This window comes from Otolemur garnettii, unplaced genomic scaffold (genome assembly GCF_000181295.1).
Source record: "Otolemur garnettii isolate 467f Iridium unplaced genomic scaffold, OtoGar3 scaffold00060, whole genome shotgun sequence".
Taxonomy (NCBI): domain Eukaryota; kingdom Metazoa; phylum Chordata; class Mammalia; order Primates; family Galagidae; genus Otolemur; species Otolemur garnettii.
This window is the reverse complement of record NW_003852455.1, coordinates 9,249,587-9,258,592: the sequence shown is the minus strand read 5'-3', so window position 1 is coordinate 9,258,592 and position 9,006 is coordinate 9,249,587. Positions and strand designations below refer to the sequence as shown.

General features: G+C 38.2%; 1 non-coding gene across 1 annotated transcript; it reads left to right on the top strand.

Annotated features, from left to right (window-relative positions):
* Positions 1-7,207: 7,207 nt before the first annotated feature.
* LOC111726305 lies at positions 7,208-7,310 on the top strand. The gene has a single exon (XR_002774114.1). It is a non-coding gene; the product is annotated as a U6 spliceosomal RNA (small nuclear RNA).
* The last annotated feature ends 1,696 nt before the right edge of the window (positions 7,311-9,006 follow it).

The window sequence follows — 9,006 nt, the reverse complement described above, 5'->3', positions numbered from 1 at the left end:
TCCAAACAGGTGTGTGTGTTCACAGGTGGTGATGGGCTGGTTTCCTTGTGTCCCATGCATTCTCAGAGGGTGCTGATTCTGATCCAAGGTCACGGCCTGGCAGTGCTTCTGGTGGAGTTCTAGGCTGCTTTGCAAGGAAGCCAAGTATTTTCCTGAGCACAGACTACCATGAGTCTTTCATGGTCACCACAGTTCTCTGGTAAAACTGAATAAAGGCAGAGGGTTTCCAAGGCTTCTCAAGAGTCTCTGGATGGTCAGCATGGCTAAAACAGAGTATCTTGCCTGTAGGGCCTGAACAAGGTGTTTCAGAAGGAGTTGCTATGTCTGGGGCAGAACATCATTATTAGCAATATTTCCATCTCTAAAAATCTATTCCTTTTTTGTTTTCTTATTCAAATTCTCCAGTCATCATCAGGCCTAACTCTATAAAGTCACAGTCAAAATGTGAACAAAGTCTCCATATTTTCTGTACCAGCCTTGCAGTGGTTTCAGCTTTGCCAAGGGATTCTCTGTCATTGTTCTGTACACCCAATATCATCTTCCATGTACGTGTTTCCAGGTCTGTGTCACTCAGCAGCAAACACATGGAGGTCTGTGGGATGCCAAAAACAAAGCTTTGCTTATAGAAATAATAATACCTAGATCCTACATTCATTCAGTGAGCCAAAAGGACCTTTATTTTTTAGGATACGATTAATTTTTTATCCTGGTTCAAACATTTAGGCACTCAGTTTTCACTTTACAGTTGTTTTATGGCAGTTTTTACTGAGGCAAAACAAACTCCCTTGGTTCAGATGACCAACCCCATCTACCATCTCTGTCCAGCACAGCAAGGTTCCAATTCATCATTTAGAAAAGCTTTCACAAAAGCTGTGGTATACAGCTTAACTCAGTGCAGTAATCCAGACGTAGGATTTAAGACACACACAGAAGGAAAGTCATTCTCTCACATGGTCTTTGAGGCAGTGTAGAAGTTTTTTGAGCTTTTCCAGGTAATAAATACAGTTGAGTACAGAAAGTTCTGGAAGGCCCTCAGGCAAAGCATCATTTGGATGGCAATTTTCTCAGGTGTAGATAATTAGCTCCAGCTGGAATGTCAAAAATGTGTCCCCCAGCAAGCAGGAACAAACCTGGTGTGTGTTTTAATTTGCAAAAGGTTTCTAACAGTAGCATTTTTAATCTCCAGACCGAATATCTAACAGCTGCTACCAGCCCAGGTCCTGAGGCTGGAATGCAGCCTGACTATGAATTTCCTAAGAGCTTAGGAAAACAAAGTTGGATGCCAGATTCTCATGAAAAGTCTCCTCTTCAAATAACAAATTTTCCTCCAGCTTCTTAACATCTTCTCAAGGTATCAGTCATGATAAAAGAAACACAAAAGCACCACCTTGGATCCTATCTTACCTCTGCAAAAAACTCATCACTGCTTGAACAGAGCCGAAGCTTCATCTTGTCAAGAAATGGGATGCCCGGGGATTTTCTATTCTTCTGATCTGTCATTATGGAGACATGCGCGCATTCCGGAGTGAGTTGTTTCTCACTTGTGAAGACGGCAAAAACTTAGAGCATTTTTTTTTCTTTGGGGTTATGTAGGATGAGCCCTGAATTCAGTCAAGAGACCTGCTTGCAAGACCTTGTTACAGTATTAATTCACTGTTTATCCTGGAGAAAGTTATTCTCTTTGAAACTGTGCGCTCGCCTGAAATGCAGGAATAATAACACCCACCTTGCCTACACAAAGTCTGTGGCATTCAGTTGAGATCGTGCTTGTGAACAGTTTGGATAAAAGAAAAAAAAATCACTGTATAAATATAAAGAATTAATAGACCTGATGGTTAATCTGCTTAACTTGATATATTGTTTACATAGACCACAAGGAGACAAATATTTAGTATAGCTTTGTTAAACAGCAAAAGAAAAAAATGTTACAGTTTAGAAACAGCAGGCCTGTAGCCTGGACTGTATTTGAGTTTTAGCACACTTTTAGGTGCATGGAAAACACCTATAGTTTTGTTGAACAGAAACCTGTGATGGGCTGCAATGTGGGTGTCAGCTGGAGCTCCATCTCAGTGTCAGCCATGAAAGGCATGCTGGGATGAGAAGTGTTTGTTCATCCCAACTTTATTACGGCAATTGGGAACCACCTGTGTTAGCTAATTGGCTTTAAAGGAGAAAACCCTTGTATCTTTGTAACAAGAAGTAGTTTTATGAATTAGAGTAAGGTGCCCACTGCAATTAGACTTTTACCTTCTCCTAGGAACTTGGAGATAGGGGAGCGAAGGTCCTTGATATTTGCATTTCAAAAAGATAACTTTCTTAGGCAGTGCCTGTGGCTCAGACAGGTAGGGCGCCAGCCCCATATGCCAGAGGTGGTGGGTGGGTTCAAACCCAGCCCCAGCCAAAAACTGCAAAAAAAAAAAAAAAAAAAGCAAAAAGATAACTTTCCTTCTCAATAGTGATTTTCAACTTGTGTTCAACCGCATGGGCCTACACACTTAGTGTGCTGTGAGAAGATCTAAGTGTGCCATGAAAATTTTTTTAAGATCATTAATTCAATTATTTTCAAAAGAAATTCAAAACACAGTAAGCATATTCTTTCTTTCTTTCTTTCTTTTTTTTTTTGATCAACATAATTTAAGTTTGCCGCAGGAGGGAGTTTAACTATAGGTTCAAGTGTGCTGTGAGATAAAAAAGGTTGAAAACACCGGGCTGCAACCTGCTGCGGAGCATTGCCAAGAAAGGACTTGGCTGTGGATAAGGTGTGAACAATGACACTGAAGCTCAGCAAAAGAAATCCGTAAATCCAAGCGTGGTTAAGAAGTTTCGTTAGGTATCATTCTTCTTAAAAGTGTTGGGGAAATAAAATTTCTTCACAATCGAAAAAACAACTCCTCAAAGGCAGACCATTAGAAACCTACTTGAAGCATTCAACCAAAAACGCAGTGCACATCAGAGGCAGTTTGCTAAGTGATTACAGAGACAGAAAGAGATCTCATCCCTTTCTATGGCCAAGCAGACACAACTCATTACATACATGTTACCAACGCAAATAGTCACGGGATAGCACATTTTATCACATATTGTTCATCTTAACTTTATTATGGCAATTGGGAACCATGTGTATTAGCTAATTGGCTTTAAAGGAGAAAAAAACTTGTATCTTTGCAACAGGAAGGAGTTTTGCGAATTGGAGCAAGGTGCCTACTGAAATTCGGCACTTAACCTTCTCAAGGATCCTGGAGGTAGGGAAGCTAACTCTCTTGACTTTTGTATTTCAAAAACATAACTCCCAGGTCCCTGTGGAAGATATTTCTTGGTCATAAAGCTGCTAAAAAGTCTACCTAGTCTTCTAAGGGATGCATTTCAAAGAGATGAAAATGTATTTGCAATTACCAGTTTCCTAAGGTAAATGCCCAAAGAAAAAATTCGGTAGAGAAATCTTTTCGTTTATTTTCAACAGGGAGAATTAAACTTCTTACAATGAATTTGTGTTTGCCCTATAATAGGTATAGCTTTTTGAACAGAAAAAAATACATGTGAGAGAAGAGACGGAAGGTATGACCACATCTTACTCAGAAGCGTGACCTCTGGGTGGCAGGACATCGGAATAACATCCCTCCTCCATGTCTGGTTTTAGAGCCCTGGAGAAGTCAGGTTCCTACCATTCCTGCAGTGGGTCCCCAGCCCTTATCTGATTTTATGAGTCTCAAATGAGCAAAGGGGGTGTTGAAACGTCACAGGTAGCCAGCAGAATAGATGGCAAATGTTTCCTTCAGACTTTTAAAGGCATCAGACTCTCAGTTCCTCTTTCCTAGATTTGAATAAGGGAAGGTCTGGCTGCGTCAGTGCAGATTCTCCAGAGAGTAAATTTCCCCCCCGAAAGGTGGCTTCCCAGGAGGACTTCTATCCAATGGCTCTCTGAACAGCCATTTCAAAATATAACAAAAAATATATTTGGCAGTAAAATAGTTTGACTTCAGTCCCCACTGAATACTTCAAAAAGTTTCACATATTAAAAGCTAAGTTGGAAACTTCGGAGAGATTGGGATAGAAAATGTTAGATACAGAAGGACAAAGGAGTGAAAAAAACAAATGGTGATAATCAGAAAAGAATAATTTAAAATATATCACTCTCTATATTTTTGAATCAATCTCTTAAACCTGAGAACGAATCGTTTCAGTTAAGCAGCAGAGTCCTATTCCAGGAAATAGAATTGTAGATGGGCTCGGCCTTTGTATGTGATGTAGGCAAACAGAGCTTCACTAAGAGGCATTTCAGAAGAAAAACAAAGGTTAATGTATGGAGTAGTCTAGTTTTCTTCAAAGCCTCTGAATTATCTTCAGATTGCATTGGCAATCTGACAGATCTTTATGTACTGTCGTTTGAACCAAATGTTCAAGTGAACTTTCTGAGAAGTTTATACGTTAGGCATGAAGGCTATTTACATGTAAGTTGCTGTGGTGCTTTCTCCTGAAGTTTGTTTCACATTAGTTTGCAGGGCTTTAAGAAAAGCAGTTTTAGGCAAGGTTCCCTTAGCACAGTGGTTACAGTGCCAGCCACATACACTGAGGGTGGCGGGTTCGAAGCCAGCCTGGGACAGCTAAACAACAATGGCAACTCCAACCAAAAATAGCTGGGCATTGTAGCGGGTGCCTGTGGTCCCAGCTACTTGAGAGGCTGAGGCAGGAGAATCACTTAAACCCAAGAGTTTGAGGTTGCTGTGAGCTGTGATGCCACAGTGATCTACCGAGGGCAACATAGTGAGACTCTGTCTCAAAAAAGAAAAAAAAAAAAGCAGTTTTAAATTTTAGTGATTTCAAGTAAAAAAATAAAAGAAAAACTTGAAAACTGTAAGCTAAAAATCCTAAACCCACCTCCCATCACCAACTGAACAGATTCCCTTTTAGCCAAAGAGACCCCAGAGAGAACTTCTGAGTTCCTGCCCATGATGAGATGGGAAAGGTTGGACATGCATCATTATGTCCCCTCTCTTTTGGAGTTTGGCTATAATGACTGAACAATATTAATGTTAAAATAGAGATCATAACACTGACAAGACAGGCTTTGTGGTGGTAAGATACCAAAGTACAAATATGACCTAAGGCAGAGCTAAGTCATTACCAGCAGGCTGCCGATCGTGCTCAACAGGTCATTTTGACTTAGCATATTATAATTTGCTCCCTTAAGCTGACTCTGACATAGCATCTTTAACCTAATGTAAATATTCCTTTTTGCTAATTCCAAGTTATTAGGAAAATTTTGTTCCTTTAACCAACTGCAAACTAAAGAATCTCTAAATCCATTTATGATCTGTAAGCCCCCACTTCAAGATATCCCATTTTTTTTCAGGCTGAACCAATGTATAACTTCCATATATTGATTTATGCCTTTGCCTGCAATTCTTGCAGCTCTAAAAATGTATAATACCAAAACTGCAATCTAACTGCCTTGGGACCCCTTACCCAAAACATCTGGGTTTGTATTTTCCCTGGGGCTGCCATTACTCATATTGGCTCAACACATACCCCTTTAAAATATTTTAGAGAGTTTGCCTTTTTCCTTTAACCTAACTTTGGTTTTGAGACTCGCAGCTAAGAAATAATTTAGAATTCAGTACAAATTGTAGGCAAATAGAACACAAAAACAATGGTCAAGGCAGGAACACAATAATAGGTGTACCACAGTTTTCTTCTGAAACATAATTTTTTCTCTTCAGTCCCCCATTTCTACTAAAGACAAATCATTGTAAGACCAGTTTATTTGTAAAATAAGTTTTAGTCTTATTATAAATGGCCTGATTATTTGCATAAACCACAGCAAGAATAGTGATTAGCTATGTAGGCTCTTTCAAAGTTGGCTTTGTTGGAATATTTTTTATGAAGAATCTCAGATGAGACTTTTAAAATCCTCGAGCCTATAAAGTGAAGCTAATACTTACCACCAAACTGTGCCTGTGAAGTTCTTTGTGTTTGAAGCCCCACAATATCTTGAGATTCTTGGGCCTATCAGAAAGTAACTTACTATAGGTCAAAAATAAAGGACTCCTTCATACAAAGTACCAAACTAGTCTTTTGAAAGGACTTTTTATCAGCTCTGTAAAGTTAACTTCAATCTCTCATAGTGTCTGATCTCATCTAAAAATATGTCATTCTAGTCAAAGCCTTAGTCAAATAAGTAGTTTCTTCAATTGTATCCGATATAAAATAAAACAGACTCATAGTTAACTCATGCAAATAACTAGATTACCATAAATTATGAATACTCTGGGCCAGGCACAGTGATTCACACCTGTAATCCTAGCACTCTGGGAGGCCAAGGCAGGTGGATCACTTGAGCTCAGGAGTTTGAGATCAGTCTGAGTAAGAGTGAGACCCCCATATCTAAAGCTAGCCAGGCACAGTGGCAGCCCCCTGTAGTCTCAGCTACTCGGGAGGCTGAGGCAAGAGAATTACTCAAATGCAAAAGTTTGAGGTTGCTGTAAGTATGACACCACGGCACTCTAACAAGGGCATCAAAAAACTCATCAAATCTATGAAGTGTAGAGTATAAATGTCTTAACACAATAATTAAGAAAGTGAGGTGAAGGCTATGTTGACCAGTTTGATGTAAGCATTCCAAATTGTGTATAAAACCAGCACATTATACCCCATAAATGCATTAATGTATACAGCTATGATTTAAAATATATATATATATATATAAATAAAAATAAAAAAAGAAAGAAAGAAAAGAAGTTTCTAAATTCTGGAGAAATCAGGTAGTGAAAAAATTAAATGTATCAATTTTGTTTATAAATGTATACTTTATTCAATTGTTTTAAAAGCTATAAATAGACTCAAAGAAAAAAGGTTTGGAATACTCTGGAAAAGAAAACATAAAAAGAATCAGCACTGTTACAAGGAAAAGAAAAGTCTTGAAGATTTTATTTCCCTACTGTTTAGACCCACATAATTAACTCTTGTTTTGCTCTATGTTGGTTACATGATTCTCATGAACTCACCATCTTTTTTTTTTTTTTTTTTGGCCAGGGCTGGATTTGAACCCACCACCCCTCCGGCATATGGGGCTGGCACCCTACTCCTTTGAGCCACAGGCGCTGCCCCACACCTTCTTTTTAACTAGTCCTGGAAGTTTGTATCTACCTAGTCCAATCGAATAGTCTCCAAAGTTATCAGAGACATGTACCCAAGAGGACTTGTCAGGTATTTGCTTCAACAGCATATAAACAAAAATTGGAATTATGCAGAGAAGATTAGCATGTTCTGTGTACAAGGATGACATGCAAATTTGTGAAATGTTCTATTAAAAATAAATAGTGATACTGAATTTCTCTTCTCACAAGTTTCTTGGTCTCGGGAATCGAAGAATAAATTCACAGACCATAGGCATGCAGAAGTGAAAGAATGATAGTTGATTAGACATCAGAAAAGCTTCCAATACAATAGAAGGGGGACGTCCGTAGGGTTGGCATTGCAGCTTAGCTGTTTGGGGGCTTTTATGCCTTGTCTGCCTGCCCAAACCTTACTGGCAAACACTGATTCAGTCCTTTAAACCTAACTGACTTACACTGATTGATTTCTTAAAGCCTTAACTGTCTGGCCTCCGTTGCTTGGTCCTTTTTATTCATGTCTGTGGGCTTCCATTCCTCATTCCCCTTTGGGGAGTCCGGCCCCTTGGCAAGCCCCGCCCAGCAACAGCCAGTGACCAATAGCTGCACAGATCACCTTATAGGAGTCCCTCCCCTTTCCTCTCCCTCCTCCTTTGCAGTCCTTGCTTAAGGCTTCTATCAATGGTTCTTGTCAAAGTTCTTTCCAGACACTTTCTTGAAGAAGAAATAAATTTTGTGCCTCATTATAAACCACTTTTTGAGAATAATAAGTAAAACAATAATTATCTGTGGATGACAAAAGACTTAGAATAACCATAATTAAAGATATACAGAAGTAACAAGGAAATTTGGTTATTTTACTTCATACAACAATTTCACTTTTATCATATGGTTATTCCATAATTATTACTTATAACATATGCCAAGACATCAGAATTTTAGGAATCTGATACAATTTTGGAACAAATTGTAATAATACATTGGTACAAATGGAACTCAAAGAAAGTAAAACAGCATTTCTTATTTGACAATGTTTCAGTATGATCTTTACGTACCAAAATTCAAGAGTTAGTTCAAGGTCTAAAAGACCTAATTTTAGAACTTGAAATTTGATTTTGAGAGAAGTTTGTCAAATATCAAAGGTCAATAAAATAGTAGTCTCTGAATTGTCACATTGACTAAAGTGATAATCAAAGATTTCAAAAAGCAAAAACCTTTATTATTTGATGTAGAGGAAATTCAGTTTCCCAAACAATCGAAAACCAAACAAAGACACCATGAAACAAAAATCTCTCTCTTTCCTCTTTTATTTTTTCTCACTCTAAAGGCAAACAAAAATCTCCCAATATTTTTATTAATGCTACTTGAAAATCTTATTTCAAAGAGAAAATGAAATTTTATCTTTATATTAGCATATTATTAATGTTAAAGAGACTATATAAATCTATCTTACCAATTTACCTAGGCAAAGGGAAGTCTCAATTAAATTCTGAAAGCAGTTTTGTTTCATTTTAGTAATAATTTTAAAACTAGCTTTATTCAAAGATTATTAAAATCACATGAACTTGAATAGAATTGCATCTTATTTACTTAAAGTGTTGCAGGAAGATGAGGCCTAACAGAGAGAAAAAGCACCCAAACACCACGTTTATAAGAGGAAGGGCTTTATTCACCAGCCGAGAGCTTACTGCATAGAAGAATCCAAATGGCTGCACTCCCCAACTGGCTTGGTCTTTCCCTTTTTATTGACAGTCAAAAAGTTCTACTCCACAGGCACCCTTCTCATTGGCCAGTTTGAATCAAGCAGAAGATGCTATTCTAGCCCCTACAGAACTATAGGATTTCATAGAACTTGGAAATTTCCAAGTTCCAGGAAGTTAAGTTGACAAATTTCCAA